Source organism: Homalodisca vitripennis, chromosome 5, assembly GCF_021130785.1.
Source record: "Homalodisca vitripennis isolate AUS2020 chromosome 5, UT_GWSS_2.1, whole genome shotgun sequence".
Taxonomy (NCBI): Eukaryota; Metazoa; Arthropoda; class Insecta; order Hemiptera; family Cicadellidae; genus Homalodisca; species Homalodisca vitripennis.
In genome coordinates, this window is record NC_060211.1 from 183,968,539 (window position 1) to 183,988,733 (window position 20,195).

The window sequence follows — 20,195 nt, forward strand, 5'->3', positions numbered from 1 at the left end:
TTGGTCTTATTTGATTTAGTAATAATGCGGATAAAGGATTTTTGAAATGTAATGAGAGGATGAAGCGTGGATATATACGTACCTCCCCAGCATACAATCCCATAACTTAGTTTAGTCAATGAAAGTAAAGAAGACATTCTTTAACTGTGGAAAAGGTTATACAGTTACCAAATCCGTGTTTACAGAAGGTATGTCTGCGAAGGAAATAGAAAAAGTAAAACGAATAAAAGAAAAATAACATATTCGACGAGGAATAAGTCACTAGCTCAAATTTTACAAATCAGTTAACCCTCACGCGGAGGTTCCCACACACCGTAAACCCCCAAAACAACTGAGCCCAGTGCAATAATTACAGGTTGTTCCAAGGCTACAGAGATCGACAAAGCGGTGACTCCGAGAAGGGCTGGGTCGGCGCGGGGAGGGGAGTTTTTGCAGCTTAAGTACACAATCTTACAAACATTACCGGTCATTATATATAGGTGGGATAGAGCCGTCAGCGAGTCAAGTTATTGTAGGAGCCCTCAGCCCCTCGTCAACGGACTTTGAATACTAATAGACCGGGGGAAATCCGTCATGTTGTCTTTGATACGATTGCTTTGTAAATCAATTGTCCTTCAGCAACTTCCCGGATGAGCATCTACAATTGAAACGGATATCAAATATAACATTAACACAGTGAATCTTTCAATTTTCTAGAGGGTCCTGAATTTCCAGGATGTGCAAGTCCGAAAGAGGACATCTGGAGAGTAACTGAACCTCAGCGGAAGAACGTGAAGATCGAGCGAGCTTCCCTGAACATTTATGATAACTCGGACCCGTTACCCCACTAACAAATATTAACACAGTGAATCTTTCAATTTTTCTAGAGGTCTCCTGAATTTCCAGGATGTGCAAGTCCGAAAGAGGACATCTGGAGAGTAACTGAACCTCAGCGGAAGAACGTGAAGATCGAGCGAGCTTCCCTGAACAGTTATGATAACTCGGACCCGTTACCCCACTAACAAATATTAACACAGTGAATCTTTCAATTTTCTAGAGGTCTCCTGAATTTCCAGGATGTGCAAGTCTGATAGAGGACATCTGGAGAGTAACTGAACCTCGCCGGAAGAACGTGAAGACCGAGCGAGCCTCCCTGAACAGTTATGATAACTCGGACCCGTTACTGTGGCTATGGAAATAGTCGGTTCCTCGGACGGTTCTCCAGTTCCAGCTTCTGCTCAATTAGTCCCCACTGGAGCTGGAGTTACTCGCTGGAGCACAACTGCGGTCGCTGGACTCACAAGCACGCGAGGTGGGAGGACGACGTTGAATTGAGGAAACAGAAAATCCAATTTTACCTTGCAAACGATCAACAGTGATTTAATAGTGTCACTTTGGGAACAATAGGTTTTTCTAAATTAGATATTTTACAGCACTCTCGAACAATCGTGTTGCCGGCATTTACTGCGGACCTAATAGCTACTGTTGAAAATTTATGAGCTGGATAACGCTTTTAAAACGTTCGTCCCGCTGTGATTTTTAAGTCGATCTCAATGTTTTATATGTCATCAACCCGAAATTTTGAATACGTCGTTACAGATGTTAAGTGTAAATGAGAATAAACAAAAGGTTGTAAAAGTATAGACTGGACTTTAACATTTGCTAAAAATCAGACGTTGTTTGCGTTTAGAACATTTTATACTTATTCAAGCGAAGATAAATTTTTATTCAATGCTTTTTTCTTTAGCGTCAATTTAATTTTATACGGTTCATTGATACATTAAAAAAACACTATTTCTTGAAGCGGAGATATTTCATGCTGGGTTTTCGCATTTCGCGATATTTCACACACTGCTGAGATGGTTATTGGCGCAGGAGCGCACCCAAGGTAAGTTCGGGGGCGGGGGGATGAACCTCCAAAATTTAACTGAATTGAAAAGACTTAAGAGAAAGGTCCTAGAGGTGTGAAATTTGATGCATACGTTCCTCTTGGTCCAAGGGTGATTTTTGTATTGATTTCGAAATCAAACGCCATTCAGTCCATATATCTGACCGTCTGTGCGGTAACCCTTTGGCTTAGTCCTGCCGTGTCCTTGGGGGGGGGGGAGGTTCGTTCCATAATTTTAAGTTAAACATTCAGCATCTAATATAGAGGATTTACAATAGATTTTTAAAAGAATTGTTCAATTTATTACAAAGTGTGTTGAGCATATGGTTAGTCTTGATCATAGAAGAACTCCTGGAGAAGATTTCTCAGGAAAGAACTTGGAGCACAATTGACTTTACAACGGTAAGGACGTGCCACGCAGGCGGCTACACACAGGAAGTGATAAGGCGGTCTGTAATACTATTTATCAGTCCAGCCTGCGCCTAATGAATACGCCTGATAGCGGGCGGCTGGCCGGCGGGGGACTGTTAACTCAAGGTTCGGCTTATCCGGTGAAAGTCGCTCGATCCCGTGTCACATACCGCACGAGCCGACCTGGCACTGCCGCGTGGGCTACGAGATCGTCGGGGCTCCGGTGTCAGCGCCTTCACTTTCACACCTCCGCAGGCACCTTGGGCTGCAGTATGGTCGGTGGGTTACAGTACCTGTTGAGAGGAGAAGACCAAATTTACCATAAAGCAGTTGCCAACGCAACTGATATGGCTCAGTCCTGGGTATCTTGTGTGTTAGTAGTTGCCAACGCAACTGGTATGGCTCAGTCCTGGGTATCTTGTGTATCAGTAGTTGCCAACGCAACTTATATGGCTCAGTCCTGGATATCTTGTGTGTAAATGGTTGCCAACGCAACTGGTATGGCTCAGTCCTGAGTATCTTGTGTATTAGAAGATACCAACGCAACTGGTACGGCTCAGTCCTGGATATCTAGTGTGTCAGTAGTTGCCAACGCAACTGGTATGGCTCAGTCCTGGGTATCTTGTGTATCAGTAGTTGCCAACGCAACTGATATGGCTCAGTCCTGGGTATCTTGTGTGTAAGTGGTTGCCAACGCAACTGGTATGGATTAGTCCTGGATACCTTGTGTATAAGTAGTGACGTCTCTCTACCATATCCTCTACCGGCAGGAGAGTTCGGCGGCGTTGACCTCGAGACGGATCCGGGGCAGATCCTCAGATTAGGCGACCCGAAGCCGAAATAGGAAGCAATGCCGTCCAGCAGCAAGAACTGCGTGGGCAGCTTTCTCGCTGGATAGAACAGTTCTCGCTCGCACTTTCTCCCGGTTTCGCCCATATCTCACGCGCGGGCTCCACCTACTGTTCGGTCCTGGCGAGTTTCGTAACATTTCACTCCTGTCGGACTTTGGGTACCGGGCGCAAACCCATTTACGGGTCTAAGGGAGCAGTTTTCTGGGTGACGCGGGAATTGGAGAAGCTATGGGGAGTTTAGGAATCAAGTAATAAAATCATTCTAACGTTGTAACTTTCTGCGCGAGTCTCAATGGTGGTTATACTGCCAGGGGTGCGTGAAAAGAAAACAAAACCGGTGATAAAATCACAACCGATCACGTTTGACGACGATGAAACCGCCTAATCTGCCGACAAGGGAGAAATACGGCTATTCTCACGAAATCTGCCAAAATGTTGGTAATAATTGACAGCCCCGCGGATGTGGGACAGATGCGGCTCCCTGCGTGAGTCCAAAAAACTCAACAATGATTAACAAAGCCCATAATAGCCCTCTGGGAGGGGAGGGATCCGTATTGTTATATATCGACAAACTAGGAACACCCCCCTCTCGGTAGCGAGTACCCCCTCCACGCGGAGACAAGGAAAATATTTTGTCCGCGCGATTGTGAGTCCCCTCGACGCCGGTATTACGCGGCGTTTAAGCGTCAATTTTACACGAATCGATAACCGATGAGGTCGCCGAGGTGCTGCGGCCTGGCGGCGATTTACTACAGGACCGGTTCCGTCCGGGGGGCACGGGGGGAGGGGCAAAACAAACTGAGGATGCAACAATACCGACCTCCGAACAGTGAACAACTCGCTCCGCCTGAAAAGGATTTGAATGAGGCCCGGACACCGAGGCTGGTGACAATGACTATTCGATTGTTTAGGATATCGACCCGGAGTTTCGATACGTTTCTGGTCGATTAGCCCCGGTGTCATAGCACTTCCTTGTCATCTTACGTCCTGCTTCTTGCTCTGGTATCGGTCCTTCTTTGACGAGAACAAACAATTCCTTTCTGCTCATGGAAATTAATCATTGCCTGGACTTGTAAATCCATAAGCGATGTGTTAAATAAAATAATGGACAACGCAGGTTGAATATATTTGCACTCAAATATGAAGTTGAAACTAAGAAAGGGCTCAAGATATGCCATTAGAACCCTGCGGATGATTTCATAGAGCCCATAGAGGTCCTCCTCCGTAGGCTAATGGATATAGTCTCCGCTCTCTAACTGAGAGATCACGGGTTCAAATTCCGGGGAGGTCCCATCATGTACAGACACGACAATTAGTGTACTATGCTAATAAAAACAGTGAACATCAAGGCAGGCATAGGTAACGCTGAGCCTTAAAAAAGAAGGGAAAAAGAGCCCATAGAGAACAGCTTTTTCTTCTCAAACAGCACTCTAGGTCAGAAAGCTTCAAAGATTCTCACGTTTTCGTCACGATAAAACACTTGTTGGAAGTAGCGATAACGGATCAAATCCTAGCGGTAAATCAATATAAAGATAGACGGACGGACAGGAGCGGATGTGGGGAGGGAGAGTGGCGGTGGTCTGCGCAGAGGGGAGGGGGAGGGGAAAGCAAGCTGAAAACAACCCTCGGTGGGTCACGCCGTCACCCCCTAATTCACTCACCCCATATCCGTCACTTCCCCCAGAAGTCTCCCATAATGAGCACACAAGAGTGATGAAATATAAGTTGTTGCTTTGACCTGTTTAAATACGGCAAACACGACGTTTTATTCGGCTATCGGAAGCATTACGCACACACCGGCGCAGCGTTATAAAAATGGCACTCATGTGCATACAAAGCTGATTTGATGGAATATGAACAATTAATAATTACAAGCCAATTTCAATTATGCTTCCTGAGTCAAACATGTTAAAAATATGACTATAATGAATACTTTATTGAAAATATAATTCAACAAGCAATTAAACATAATTATCAGACAATATTTGTATAGACATACTTCTCTTTTTAATAAAGCATTCAGTATAGTAATATTTAAAAAAAATTGACTCAAGAGGCATAATTGCAATCGGCTTTTAATAGTTGTTGAACTATCCCCTCAAATCGCTTTTATATGTACAACCATGTATGTAATTTTTATAACCGATATAAAAATAAATTTGTATAATCTACATACATAATAAATCTACACGTACTGTACAGAATAAAAATCACCAGTGGAATAAATAAAACTGGATCTAGTGTTAAACCCTGAGGAACACCTGTATAGAGATTCCTCTCGATACTCGGTGAGAAACACACACGGAGAGGAAGAGAAAAAGCAAACAGACTGATAGCGAGCCGGTCGGACAATATTTGACAAGAAACTCATAATTTATTCCTATACCTAGATAAACGCTTTCATTCATGTGAACCCGCCATGCCGCCGAAAGCGTCCTATAGAGTGGGACATTTCATGCTGTTTCCATTCCACCATTACGAGATAACGTGTTATTTGAAACTTAATCCGTGTTAATAATTTAAAACTCCTGGATAATATACAATCCTTTAGATATAAAGCCGTGTTCAAATTTTCCGTGAAAAGCATGTGCACATGGAAACAGCACAGCATAATTACTGCGTAACTACAGATCACAGTGCTAAAAACACAAAAGTATGGGCTTCAACAAGGGCAATGACAATTAAAATGAACGTTTGTCTCATTCAGCTGGATCAACAATCCACAATGGGATCGATGATTGGATGTTGGAGCTGTAAGTGAGCAGTGGAGGGGTGGGAGCGGCCTCGACAGTTAGCTGTCGCGCGGTAGGCTGGGGGGGGGAGTCGGCTCCTGAAGGGTTGCCGATGACGAATGAATGATCCGAGAGAAGGGTCAATCACAAAGGCCTCAGTTTCTTGTTTGTTTGGAGCGCAGACGTTACGTGGATAACATGAGCGCGGCTGTGACGCTGCCGGAGAAGAGTGATCGATGTTACACCGAGAAGTCCCGGCGGCGGTCTGTGGGAGCGGCACCAAGCTATTGTGGATTTAGCCGTCGATAATGCGACTGTTAAAGTGTTAATTGATTGGAGACAAGAATAACGCACCCTTTTGCCATAGCCGTTATAAGCAAGGATTGATCGAGCGAGCTGTCTGCTCGTGAGGGATTTTGGGTGGTGTCAAAGGCTTTCCTTAGATCAATGTTCCCATTTTATAAATCAGAAGTGTTTATTCAAGCAGTTACTGGCATACAATGATGAACCATTTTTGTATCCCGTACGAACCCTCGCTCTTACTTCAAATGCATTAACAGAAAAATTAAATAAAACTGAATATTAAACAATAGACGAACTGAACAAGCTCAAGGCGACAGGCGAAGGTGCAACTCATCTTGTAATGCGAAATCGTAGCAAGCAACAACAAGCGACGATGACACAGTAACCTTTAGGCAACATCGGGTAAAAGTGGGCCATCAATCACAGAAGCCGAAGATCATAAATCACGAAGGACCGGTTAGTAGAAGATGTAACAGCGGAGATTTGGGAAAAGTCATTTTCAAATTAAGTCCTTCGAATTCTTTCAGTTTGATTTCTTCATTAGTTAAGCCCATTTTATATGACATTTATTGCGGCAAAAGAATTTAAAACATACTAAAGAGAACATTATAAACAGTTTTGAATCAATTACATTCGTATGCGTTATCTATAACGTATGGGTGGGGTGCATACAAGAGCTGGAGAAAACTACAGAGTTGTTCAACACGTGCTACAGCTTCATGGCCATTTACCATATCAGATGGATGTCAGATTTATTAACTGTTTACCAGAAATAAACAAATCTATCACAAATCAATCAAAATTCAAAAGGGCGTTGAAAGAATATTTAATAGCCAACACATTTTATTCCGTGGGCGAGTTCCTGGGAACACAGCACCCAACGTTGTCAGAGCTGAAAGACGTGGGGAGCTGAAGGGTGTGCGACTCAGTTTATATGAAAGATTTTAAAATATGTGTAAATTTTATATATATAGTTGTAAAATTCATTGAATAAATTTTATTATTACAGTATTTATTTGAAATGTTTATTTAATTTTAAATGTTTTATACATGACGAAGCTTATTGGCTGAAAATAGGATTAGTGACGTATGTCATACACTTTGTATAATTGTTAAATAACGACAATAATGAATTATTGAATTGGATTGTATACAAAGCCATCGGATGTATAGAAATAAAGAAGAAACCAGAATGTAACAGAGGAATGAAATAAGTGTGGATAAACAGGAATAAAAATACAAAGTTGGATATTGTGGGTGTGGGAAGGTCTGGTAGACCTGCTAGCCTTGATCACCATGGGCACTGGAGGCTACCTCAGACACAGGATGTGCACAGAGAGGAGCAATGGCAGACAGTATCACAGTGAAAACTCATTGTGACATTTTCCTTCATAATATTTAAATAATAAAAAAATCATTTGTAATTTTAAAACTCAAAATAAACTTGAAATAGGGGAGCAATGTCTGGCCACAAGATTCTCGGAACGGTCGATGGATCAATGGCTCTGGTCACAAGATTCTCGGATAGGTCGCTGGAGCAATGGGTCTAGTCACAAGATTCTCGGATAGGTCGCTGGAGCAATGGGTCTGGCCACAAGATTCTCGGGTAGGTCGCTGGGTACAGTCTGTCAACTCGCTCGTAGTGCAGAGTCGCGACAGGTCGGTTTTTGCCTCGTAATCCAATAGCGGCCGGAGCGCGCGCGGGGATTTAGTGGCTAACTGGGGCACCATATCACTGTAACGGAACCATTACCATTTCTTTGGCCATTGTTCTGGCAGAGAATCGGTCACCGAGGTCACCACCGCTGAGCGCCGCTCTAAGTCGTCCACCGACCTGCGTTCGGTGCTCCAGAAGAGGGTCAACCGCGCAAGTAGTGCCACGACGTTACGTAAACATAGGCGACGATTATTCCTCAGCTAGTGCAGTAGCTATAGTGACCTAACTCAAAGGTAGGCCCAAAAAGGCACGTGTCAATTCTTTCAAAAACTGATTTTGCCAATAGAAAAAACATTGAACATTCGCTTAAAGTTTCATTTGATTGGAGAAAAACTGGATTGGCAATTAATGACATGGAACATCCTTCATAAAACACATTTAAAGTAATGATTTAGCAGGTTTGTGAATATTATTAGTGATATCAAAATAAGAAAGCTCTTTAAAAAAACTTTCATGAAAGCTTTATCACTGTTGTTGTAGCAGGAAGCAAACCGAAGATATCTAAATGTGGTTCAATTAAATTCGGCTGTAAAAAACAACAGTATGGAAAACTACAGAACGTGTGCTTTTATACATAGTTCTTGCGAGAAAAGAACAAATATTTTTAGCTTAAATTCCGATCGAATCTGTGTAATCCGGGCTTTGGGCAGAGACAGGTCTGAGATCAACAAGTCGGTTATGTAAATACCGCGCGGCGCGGTGGTGAAGATGATGACGAAGCGGTCAAGAGAGGTCGTACTACACCAGAACCTCGCTGACCACGAGGAAGTGGAGGAGTAAACAATTGAAATGCCATTAGTGGCAGAACCTTGGCATGCCCTTGGCGCACGCTGACACGAGCTACACTGTGCTTCCTGTGGGACTCATGGGACGATTTCAGTGGCCACTATTTTGCAGGACGTTGCGATAATTCAAGGTCACACCGCTGGTGCCGCATGCGAGGTCTGGGCACTCGAAATCCGTGGCCGTTTCCAGAAATTAACAATTACAACAATCCGTGAATAAAAACTTGGTTCAAATCAATTTGGAATTTCCCAAAACACAAATATTTGTACAGTGCAACTGTCTAAATTTACAACCAAATCGAAAGGCACAACAACAAAACAATATCAAGGTCTTTTGCTAGGCCACTTACTGAATTAGTATAGTCATTACTCCACCTTCAACGAAACTGTCCATCGTAAAGAATTTCAAGAAAGAAAGTTACGGGTGCACAGACTTTATAGCACTACATTTCGAGATCTACAATCTGGTCTCTTCTTCAGGTAAATAACTAACCTACCACATAATTACAAACTAGTTGAAATAAACGAATCATACCAGAGCGTCTTGACACGCATAAGTCAGGAATCACAACCACCATGTTGTGTGCTAACTCCACTTACTCTAAAACTTGCATTTAATTAAAAACCGTGTTGGGTTAGTTCTTAACCTGAAGAAGGGATCAGATTGCAGATCTCGAAAAGTAGCGTTACTGATTTTTTCCCTGTTCGATGGCAAATGTCCGGAAAAACCCTGTTTCCTTCACAATCCCTCCATCTTCAAAAATAAACTTCAAAGTACTTCAAAGACTTTGTAGGTTAGAAAATAATGAATTAAAAGGCTTCAATTTATGCGTAAATTCGTCCCACAATTCAGGACAGTTAATACCGAGACGAAAATTGACTTTTAGTCCGAGATTGAAAACCAAACGGAACCTCAAGATTTCATCAACAAGAATTACGATGTCCACTATAGTATCTTAGGGAGATTGAGGGCTGAGAAATGAAGACCAAATTACTGAACCAATGCCCACCCAGGGGTCAATCACATTCACAGTTACCGTCGAGTAGAAGTAGGAACAGACAGGGGGGGGGAAGAGAAAGAGAGGATCTCGCAAATGTAATAGCTCGGTTGACCGAGAAGCAGCAAACGGCAGCATTGAGTTCGTGACGGCCCGGTCGGGTCGGTGCAGCAGCAATCGTCACGGCCTGCACATCCCGTCAGCCTTGATGCGGCCTACAGTCCACCTAACCTACATACCCTCCCCCCTCCCACCAGACAATCGGTTTGTTCTAACCGTACGCCAGGATGTCATTAGAAAAGAAAAGGGAGGACACTGCCTTACAAGAGAGTGGCAATTCTCGAGATCCGGGGATACCGGGAGGATGTACTTGCTGAGGCTAGTTCCGTTGAAATATCTTCAGGGCATGTTTGGATTAACGGATCTCTCGGATATCACATACAGGAGAAGTAGTGTGTTATGTGTATAAAGTTGGCTATTCAGAGAGGATTTAACCCGTAACCCGTGTATCTTCAAGAAACACATTCATAAGATTCAAAAACACCTCACAAACAAATTAGTAGTGATGAAGCGAGGTCCTAAAATGAATCCTTGTGGTACTCCCAAGACTCGCTCTGGAATCCCGTGGGTCGTCAGGTTCCATTGACTCCCGGCGTCCATTGACCACGGTGTAGGGTATGAGCCCGCGACAGGAGACAGAGAGGCCGGCAGGTGTGAGAGAGATGGAGACAGAGACAGAGAGAGACAGGCCGCGGCGGTGGGCGGCATGCTGAGGGCGACCAAACACTACCCAGACGTGGGCGACATTCTTGGACACGGAGTCCTCTAATACATTCCAACAGATAGCAGCACAATAGCTCCAGCCCGGCTCGGTTCTCCAGGCTCTGATTCCAGTACTAAATGTGTTTAGACGTTAACACATTTACTAAAATCAAGTACTAAATGTGTTTAGACGTTTAAATAAAACTAAATACTGGCATTTTGATTAAACACCTTTGTGACAAATCCTACTTCCCTAAAATTATTGACTGTGAACATTCCGTGCCTAATTGAAGAAAATCAATCAAACAATATAATAGACGCAACAAATCAATTACATCAATTTAGTTTATAATAGGAAATGTGATAATTGTTTCATGCACCTTTAGTTGTGAAATTATTACGTCTTAGAACACGTAATAATAAGGAACTTTTAAAGTTAAACTAAGCATTTAAGTTGTGTATTCGCACTAGATAAAAATATCAAAAAGTCGTTTAGAATTTGGAAGAAAATCTTTTATTTTTTTAGTTAAAAATAAAACCATTGTACTGTATTATTAACCACACATATCTTTAAGATACGTTTTAACCTTCTGACCGTTTAGTTTTAAAGAAGGGTATTCGTTTAATAACCTTCATAGAATATTTCAGAGAATTTGCCAAAATTGTAACATCAACGAAATTGGTCGGTCAGTAATTAGTAGTGTCAATCTCTCTACTGGTAGAGAGATAATGTATTGCATGAAGGCCAACAATATTTAAAGTGCGTATTGTTCGCCGATGATTTATATTCGAGGCCAACCGAGTGCTCTACCAGTCGATTTACTCTTGTCACCCGAGTATTATTTGTCGGAGAAGAAAGGCGCGAAGCGGGACTTGGACAACAATGCTGGGTAAATAGGTTGTGACCCGCGTCACCCATCACGGGCCGCCCAGGACTATTAGTCCTTTCCCCGCGGAGCGCGCTCGACGGCGGCAACCTACAAGCCTAGATCCGGAGAAAATCATCTCTTCGGCTCCTTCAACGGTCATCTTATCCTCCCCCCATCGACCCAATTACGTCAGTGTGTCGTCGTGGCCGGCACAGGAGGTCACCTGCCCATGACCGTGACGACGGGCAGCAGAGTGCCGAGATTTCACATGGATTCCGTATTGTGAATAGTTCCCAGATCGCTTGCGTTTCCTTATCTGAATGCGATCTATTATGATGTTTACAAGTGTCTTCGTTTAGCGATTCAATCTGTTTAGACGTCCCAAGAGTTATTCGCTTTTGTTTGGTTTATTTTAATGTACACATAAAGCATCATAATACGTGAATTGGTACGAAATAATACGAGACGGTTCATTCCAGAGTAGACAAAACATTTCAAGGGTAATTTGTGAATACTATTTAGACTTGGATACTTTGTCAAAAGAACACGAGGTATCATTGATAAGAAATTGTCACAAATATGATACAGCCGGGATTTAAGAGCTAGAGTAATAAAACTTGCAGCCTAATCATATAACAAAAGTGTTTGAACTCTGACCATGGAATAAAATTAGAACTGCTGTGTAACAGACAAAGTCAACGCAGGTGTGTAATTCTGTTTATTTATGCCTGTATGCAAAGCAATACAACATATGCCAACTCATTACCAAGCACTATCTTCACCCGTTTGATTTTTCCTCTTTCCGTTTCAGAACAAACACGAAGAGAAGAAAGCACTGCGTATTCCTCTCATAAATTCAGCGTAAATTTATCCAAATATCGCTTTATGATTTTGCTTATTATTCTAAAATCGGTGATTAGCGATTTTTAGGGTTTATATCACTCTTTATACTCTTACTATATAGTCTAATCCAATCATTATAATAGACTGCCAATTACAGTTCATACCCTCCCGCCACCAACCCCCTCATCCCTCGGAACTTTAAATCGACGATGAGTAGGCCGCGAAGGGATCGACCGTCCCACCGTGAGTGATTCACCCGCGCCTTTGTCAACTATTGATTTTTAGGGCGCAACTGGTTCAGTGGGGCGCGTCCCTCTTGGACACCGTCACTCGGAGTTACCCCCACCGTGGGAGCTGTCGGCTTAATTAATATAGCCCTATCACAAGTAATCGATTCTACTGTGGGGGCCTTCTGTCAAATTGACCCGAGTTGTTTACTCTTTCGGCTCAGCCGGGCTGTGTGTGTTTGTCAATCACTGTGGGCCAGTCGAAATCGGGATTTCGCTAATATATATCGCGTTAAAAGCTCGAATTTTGACGAAAAATATTTTGGTTACGTTGTACAAACTATCATTTATGAATAAGTAAGAGAAATTGTCTTCTTTTATCATTAGTTGATCGTTTATTTCGATCCGCGCGAATCAGTAAGAAAATCTTGTATTGGACTACCACAAGGAACAGTTTTCGAGCCCATGCTCTTTATTGTTTTAGCGTCCACAAAAAGAAAGTTCTGAATTGTAAACGCTATAGCTAAATGAAACATTTATAAAAACCAAGGCAGAATTTAATTCAAATACATATGAAATAAGGCTTAGTTAAATATTCCGACCATTAGGTTCGGGTTTGACGGCGCGCGTGTGAAGGTCGCACTGCACACAAACAGATGACGTAGTTCACACTACGGTGGCAAGCAGCTCTACTACAGTACATTGGCGAGCGCTCGGTAGTAGATACGGTGATAAACGAGCGCATATGTGCACAGTAATATGTTCCGAGTTGGGACATACTATTTGGCACATATTGTATGAACTATTTTGTAGCCTACAAGATGTTTTCTGGTTGAAACCAAGAGTGGTTTTTGTAGCTGTACGATATTTGTTGGTTGAAGATGTGTTTCTTATTCTTGTACGGTGTTCAATAATAATATAAGTTGAACGTACAACAATTTCAATGTTGAGGGATACAATTTTTGACTAAAAAATATTTACTAAAATACTAAAATATTTGAATAAATCTTAAAAAGGATTTCTAACCAAGGCGGCATTTGCTGCCGAGGCTGTGTCACAGCGCCTGCGTAAGTGATCATTGTGAAACCTCTGGTCAACTTTCACTGCTATTGTAGTGCACCAGCACAGACACGTCAGGCGTCAGGTGGCTAGGAGAGACCCTCGCGCGCATCTGGCACCATCGCGCCGATTTCCGCCCAAATTGAAAGCCTGGAATTGTGGGGCGGTTGGATAACTGCGGTCGGCCCTGTTATTGTTTCCAAATTGCCGATTTCCGTGGAGGCAACGGGGTCGACCACACGGGAAGGATTTCTGTCTTTGTACCAGAGTCGAAATGGGAAAATTTAGATAGTAAATCACACTGGGGTTGTGATGATGCAATCTTACTGAAATCTTCCTAAGAATATCCCTCCTAAATTGGAAGCGAAATATTGCGATCGGAGCTCGCACCAAAGGAAGTTTACTCAGTTGCTGAATATAATCACTGAAGTATTCACAAACAATACGCGCTTTAAACATTGTTGACCTTTATGCATTACATTATCGATGTGCGGCTCTACCTGTAGAGATTGATGCTACTAATTACCAACCAATTTCGTTGATGTTACAATTGTCTGAAATATTCTATGAAGGTTTACCGAATACCCTTCTTTAAAACTAATCTGTTAGAACGTATCTTTAAGTTTCAGGCATTCAGAGCTCTTGTAACAACGGCCCGCTTTGCTTTTGCATTTCAAGCAACGCTGTAAACTATATGCCGATGTTATTTTAGAGAGAGAGAGAGATAACTAATCCACTATTTGATGAAAATCTTCGTTAATTATCGATAAGCATCCGTATTTGATGATCATGTGCTTTGATCATCCCAAACGCAAGATCTTCCAGTAGTGTAACTGTATTTGGCAATGACACCCGATGATAAAGTTGTTCAAACCTACAAACTGTCAACAGGACAACTTTTACAGGATTTGAAGTATCGAATTGATGGTTGAGAGGATCCCAAAGCGAAGTGATCAAGTTTTGGATAGTCGAAAACGACTTTAGATTGGAAGACCTCAAAAAAGTACAAGCGAAAAGTATAATAAATGACCAACTCGATTTTGACTTCCTCTTCGATGAGGACAGGATAAACATGGTTCATTGTGAAACTGGATGGTTTCTTCCGTGGAGCGATCACCGTGGAGACTGGAGACCCTTGTTGTCAAACAACTCCGAAGGTCGCTGAGGACAGATGAGGTGACAGTTGAAGGCAGACTTATGAAAAGTGGTAGCCGGCGGCGTGGCGGCGCGGAGGGCGTCCAAGGTCTGGCGGATCCCAGCCGCAGCCGCAGCAGCGACATTGACGTAATACGTAGATAAGTGACAGCCGCACCTGTACATGATGTGATGTTGAGCTAGCTCCCGGTTTACAACCACTCACGCGCGCTTCTTGAAACATGCTACGCTTCGCTGTACTCTGAACAATAACCATACCGCTATCGCTCTTAGAGTACCTCCACCTTATCTACGGCCAGATAGTGGTACGACTGGCCTCACGGAGATAAGCATTAGGGGAGGCGGTTGTATTGTTATCCTTTCATACCACTGCAAAACCCGGCGATTAAAAATTGTTGAATTAGCTGTTTTGATATTCACTACAAAATACTCATCACTGACAGAATTACGATGAGAGGCCACGAAGATGAGCTAGGCAAGATGGAAGCCCTGTTGGGAACGTAATTTACCAACCACATGACACTGAAGGAACCGGGCTTCCATCTGAAGCAAGATGACACTGGAGTATAAACATTCTTAATCAAGTGTCAAAGACAGAACGGGAAAGGACTGTAATGCTACTCTGTAATAACGCCAGCGTACATGTTGAGGGGTGGTAAAGGGTTAGGATTGAGTTATATATAACACAATGGAATTTCAAACAACAATATGCTCGTATTGTAAGTTGCTTTTGAGGAAATCTCAGTTTATGAATAGTTTTGAAACTGTTTTTAACAGCCTTACGGTTATCTTAAAACAGACAACTATTAATGATTGTCGTAGCCTTTCATATGCCTTTTCCTGTCATTATTTGGTAAGGAAACATTTGGTCTAACCTATTGAGAGAAGAAGCAAAGAAAGACAAGCACATCGGATTCGACAAAGTAACATCAAGTTAATAACACAAATCGAATGAATTTAATGAAAATTGTTCACCAAAAACTGAATATGGGTTTGAAATTGATCCCCACAATGGAACCAAGCCATTCATTTTATCACTGACGAGATCCACTAGCCAAATCAAATTGTCAATCGATTTCAAATAAGTGGCACGAATAATATTTTATTGCATAATAAAAAATACAATATAAACTTCCGAAAACGTTTATTAAGGCAAAACGTTATTTAAAAAGGCAATTCGAGTAGAAGGGGTGATAATGTTGCGATTGAAACGCGGAAGCGTTTAGAAACTAGGGTTCTCGCGCGATGAACGAAAACATAACATTTTACAACGACACCTGAAACTACCTACACCTCTCTCCGAGCGGTCGACACTCAGTGCACCAGTCTACTTTAACAATTAGAAAGTCGCCGTAAACAGCGGCGAAGACTTGATGAGGGAAAAGCACCGGGCCAAAGAAGGCTCCTTGCGGAACCCCGCGACTCGAAGCAAGGGCAGTCCTCGATATTGTAGAAAGTCGTTTCACTTATGGCAGTCCAATACACCAAAGCGGCGCTTTCGCGAACGGTACTTTTAATTGTGAACGGACAGACGGGCGAGCGAGCGACAGACGGACAGGATAAGTGTGACAGACACCGCAGGTCAGTCACCCTTATGCAGATGAGCGAGCGGCACTCCACGGTTCCCGCTTATCACTGATAACGGCGCCACTGTCGCCTCCGCTGGAAAGGTAGGGCGACCGTCACATGCTACTACATACTACACTACGAGTTGGAAATTTGAATATCACTGAGTTAATTCGGTTGGAGTTGTACCATGTGCAAGTAAGTGATAGTGTTATCAATACTTCCGTTCCTTAAGTGATGTAGGCTTGAGTAATAAAAAAACATAGTTGTAAAATTGTAGATCCATAACCACTGTTTACATCTGGTACAAAATGTCAGAAAGCCAACAATGCTTCGTATCAACAAGAGAAGAAAGAAGATTGTGTAGTTCGGGTTTTAAAACTTACGGTACGGATATAAGTGTACAAGGTCGAAACTGCGACTTGTTTACCTTTCTATATTCGATTCCCGCTAAGTTATTGCCCATTAAAGATCCAGCGAGCTGCACACGCCTTCTCTAGCGGTGCAATAGGAAGCGCGCCGCCGAGGTGACCCTGGAAGTAAAGATGTAAGCAATAAGGTCGGCAAAGTGGGCCGCGATCAACTGGGTCGATTGGATACGCTGACCAACAATCGCCGACCAGCCCAGCACCGCAACGCGTGGCTTGTCAGCATCGACCTTGAACAACAGGTGAGCTAGCGTCAGCTGATCTTGTGTCTGGAGGCAGACTCGGGGCGGACATAACCTAAAATCGAACATAACCTAACTTTTGGCGGTCCGATCTAGGGGCAGGCCGGAAGTGGGCGAAGCATTGGGTGATCAAAAAACTACTTTATAATATTGAAGATATCATTCAAAGCTCAGTTCAACGGGTATAGGTTTCATTTATGGCTTTTAAATTTTAATTATTGAATATAAATTACGTTTCCTTCCGATAAGATGTATAATACAGTGACTACTACAAGCTACTAGTTATTCAAAATCACAAATAATATACAGGGTATCCTCATACAGAACTTGGAATCTGCACCTAATTTATTGCAAACATCAATACATAATTTCAAATTCTCATCCATAATTAAAGTACATTCTCATAATTTTGTAAATTTACATACTTGCGATTTTGTTAGACTATTCTTATTAGAATCAACGCGGGGTTAAAAGTTAATATTTACTTTGGTTTCAAAATGTTATTCCCTGTTAAACATTGATTTTTATTTCCACAAAAATGGCATGACATGAAACAGTCCTAGAGACGACATCCTTTTCAGATACAGATAAAGCAAATATGTCATTAACTTATTTCAATCCGTTGAAAATTTATTAAAAATTGACTAACATTAATATTTCAGATAAATATAAATTGAATTACAAGACCTATAAAATTTAATTATTATGGTACCAAATGGTATGTCTAATATTTATGTAAGTATTGGTTTACTGCCGTGCCAATTTTCAAACATTAAACTATGTAAACATCCACCAATTTTATATGAAAGAAAATATTAATTTTGTTTTTGCTCGTAACTAGCTTTTTGTAGCCAAATAGCCATAAAATTACTAAGTTCTCAATGTTTACGTAAAATATTTACACTCAATTAAACCGAATTAACAAATTAGTTTACTCAATATTAAGTTTACTTATATGTATTATTTAGCTACGCAAGAGAGCATCGAAGTAAAATAAATAGAAAATAGTTAGGTTAGTGCAAATTAAAATGTTCAATTGTTTAGAATTTGGCTTCTTTGAACTTTGAAGTTTAAACATCTTACGCAATGTGGACATATTAAAATACATTTATGGTGCTGAAAACTTCAAATAATAATTCCTTTCTTGTTGCAATTTCGAAGTGTGAGTATTTTCGTCGATCTTTTTATTCATTTTTCATTAAGAACCCTCTTTGTGCCCAGTTCATCATTAGTCATTAACCAGGAGAGTTTATAAAACTCACAAAAACGTAAAGCGATTGTTCGAAATAAACAAGTTCAAAATATGCAATACTCGGAAAAAAGAGCAGAAATTTAAACGAGAATTTCCACACGATGAGCATTATGGTGAAACATTGTTACTGCCACATCCACACTTCTGTAATACGATCAAATCGTTGATGTCGCCTATCGGTAATTCGAATGCCGTTCAGTCGCGAGAACTAAATAAACGAAAACTTAATTTTTTGATGGTTAAAACAAGCATAACGCATAAATAACAGTTTCAAACGGAACAAAAAATATATTGAAAAGAAACTTACGCTATAGAAGCTGAACGGAGAAAACCTGCACGACGCTTCTAGTGTAGTATCGGTGATAAACATATTTGTTTAATTGATAAACATGTGTTGATAGTATAGGCGAGGAGAAAGGTGCAGCCCTGAACTGTAGGGCCAGTGATGCTCTTCATTTCAGTACAATCTTCACTACTATTCTGTACAATGTTACATTTTGTAGTGATCCAATCTTATGGGTCCTAGTGTACGCATACACCTGAAATTATGTGTATTACTAAAAACGTAGAATAAAGACGAAGAATTTTGGAACCTAACATATAAACCATTTTTACTCCTTTCTATGATTCAAATGTAACTATTACAATTTATAACCTGTCCTGTCCTGGGGCTGTTAGCAATTTTATGTTTGAGGTGTAGTATATCTTTTGTTATTTATTTGTTGACACTTTTTTGAAAAAAAAAAAAAAAAAAAAAAAAAAAAAAAAACGGTACTTTGAAATCCTTTGATAAGAATTCTATTTTATCAAAGGCGTTGTATTTTCAAATTCTTTGTTGGAATTTTATTATTGAAGAATTACCTGAAGAAGAGATCAGATTGCAGATCTCGAAACGTAGTGTTACTGATTTTTTGTTTCACTGAACGATGGCAAATGTCCGGAAAAATCCTGTTTTCTATTTTAAACATTTGAAGCGGTAAATGACGAAATTTAGAATTAAAACTCAATTAAAAGATGCTATAAAGGTTTATAAATATTGAACCAAAACTGTCGAATGAGAAAGAGTTTCAATAAGTGCAAACATCGACAAACGCTGTTGGCAGGGAGTCAGGCGTGCCGAAAATAGCGACGGATCGAAGAATCACAACCGCGGAACCTTCGACTTTGGCGTCGAGTTGTAGAAACCTCGATCGAAATATCACTCGGGCCCACGATATTTCCAGGGGACTATTTGAGATGTCCTTGCGGCCAAGGAGAGGATTGCTTGGCGGGGATAACTTCAGTGGCGGACATACACCGCGAGGTCACCGATGTTCAGCTACGCGTAGTGAATCTGGAGTCTCGTAGTCAGTCACCGCTTAGTTCTTGATTGGTGACGTAATATTTCTTAGTAGTCAAGGAGGAGATTCTTAGTAGTCAAGGACGAGATGATTGCATGAATTATAAATAAAATAGTCTGTGAATTAAATGCTCAAAAATAATCGCGGACTTTTTGGTCCTTTTCTGGCCGGATACATTTTTTTAAATACGATAAATCCTATTAAATATTATCTTAGTTATTTTATAAGTTAACTGTATGGGTCCTCTTATGGTGTTACTTATTATTCTAGCATTGGAAATTGGATTAATGATAAATAATAGTCTGTGAATTAAATGCTCAAAAACAATCGTGAACTTTTTGGTACTTTTCTGGCCGGATAAATTTTTTAAAATTGTATAAATCCAATTAAATATTATTTTAAAAGTATGGGTCCTCTTATGGTGTTACTCATTATTCTCGTATTGGAAAAATTCAGGTTCTAGTTTGGCTTTCTAGGTCAGACGAACATTCACGACCGCTCATGAGGGCATTTATGGATGGGATACATTTAAGGGCATTCTTTCAGGCGTTTCTGGCGGTCTTACCACCGCTTCTAAGGGTATTTATAGATGGGATACATTAAAGGGTATTCTTTCAGGCGTTTTTGGCGGCCTTACGACCGCTCCTACAGGCATTTATGGATGGGGTACATTTCAGGGTATTCTTTCAGGCGTTTTTAGTGGTCGATCTTCAAGGCTTTGTCAAGGACTGGGTAAAATTCAGGGAGTTCCTGAATAACTTTTGGGCTGGATGAGCACTCACAATCCT

The 20,195-nt window shown here is 41.3% G+C and overlaps 1 protein-coding gene across 1 annotated transcript in view; it reads right to left on the reverse strand.

The window, feature by feature from the left end:
* LOC124363313 (zinc finger MIZ domain-containing protein 1) overlaps nt 1-20,195 on the reverse strand; it is a 78,568-nt gene that overhangs the window by 34,675 nt on the left and 23,698 nt on the right.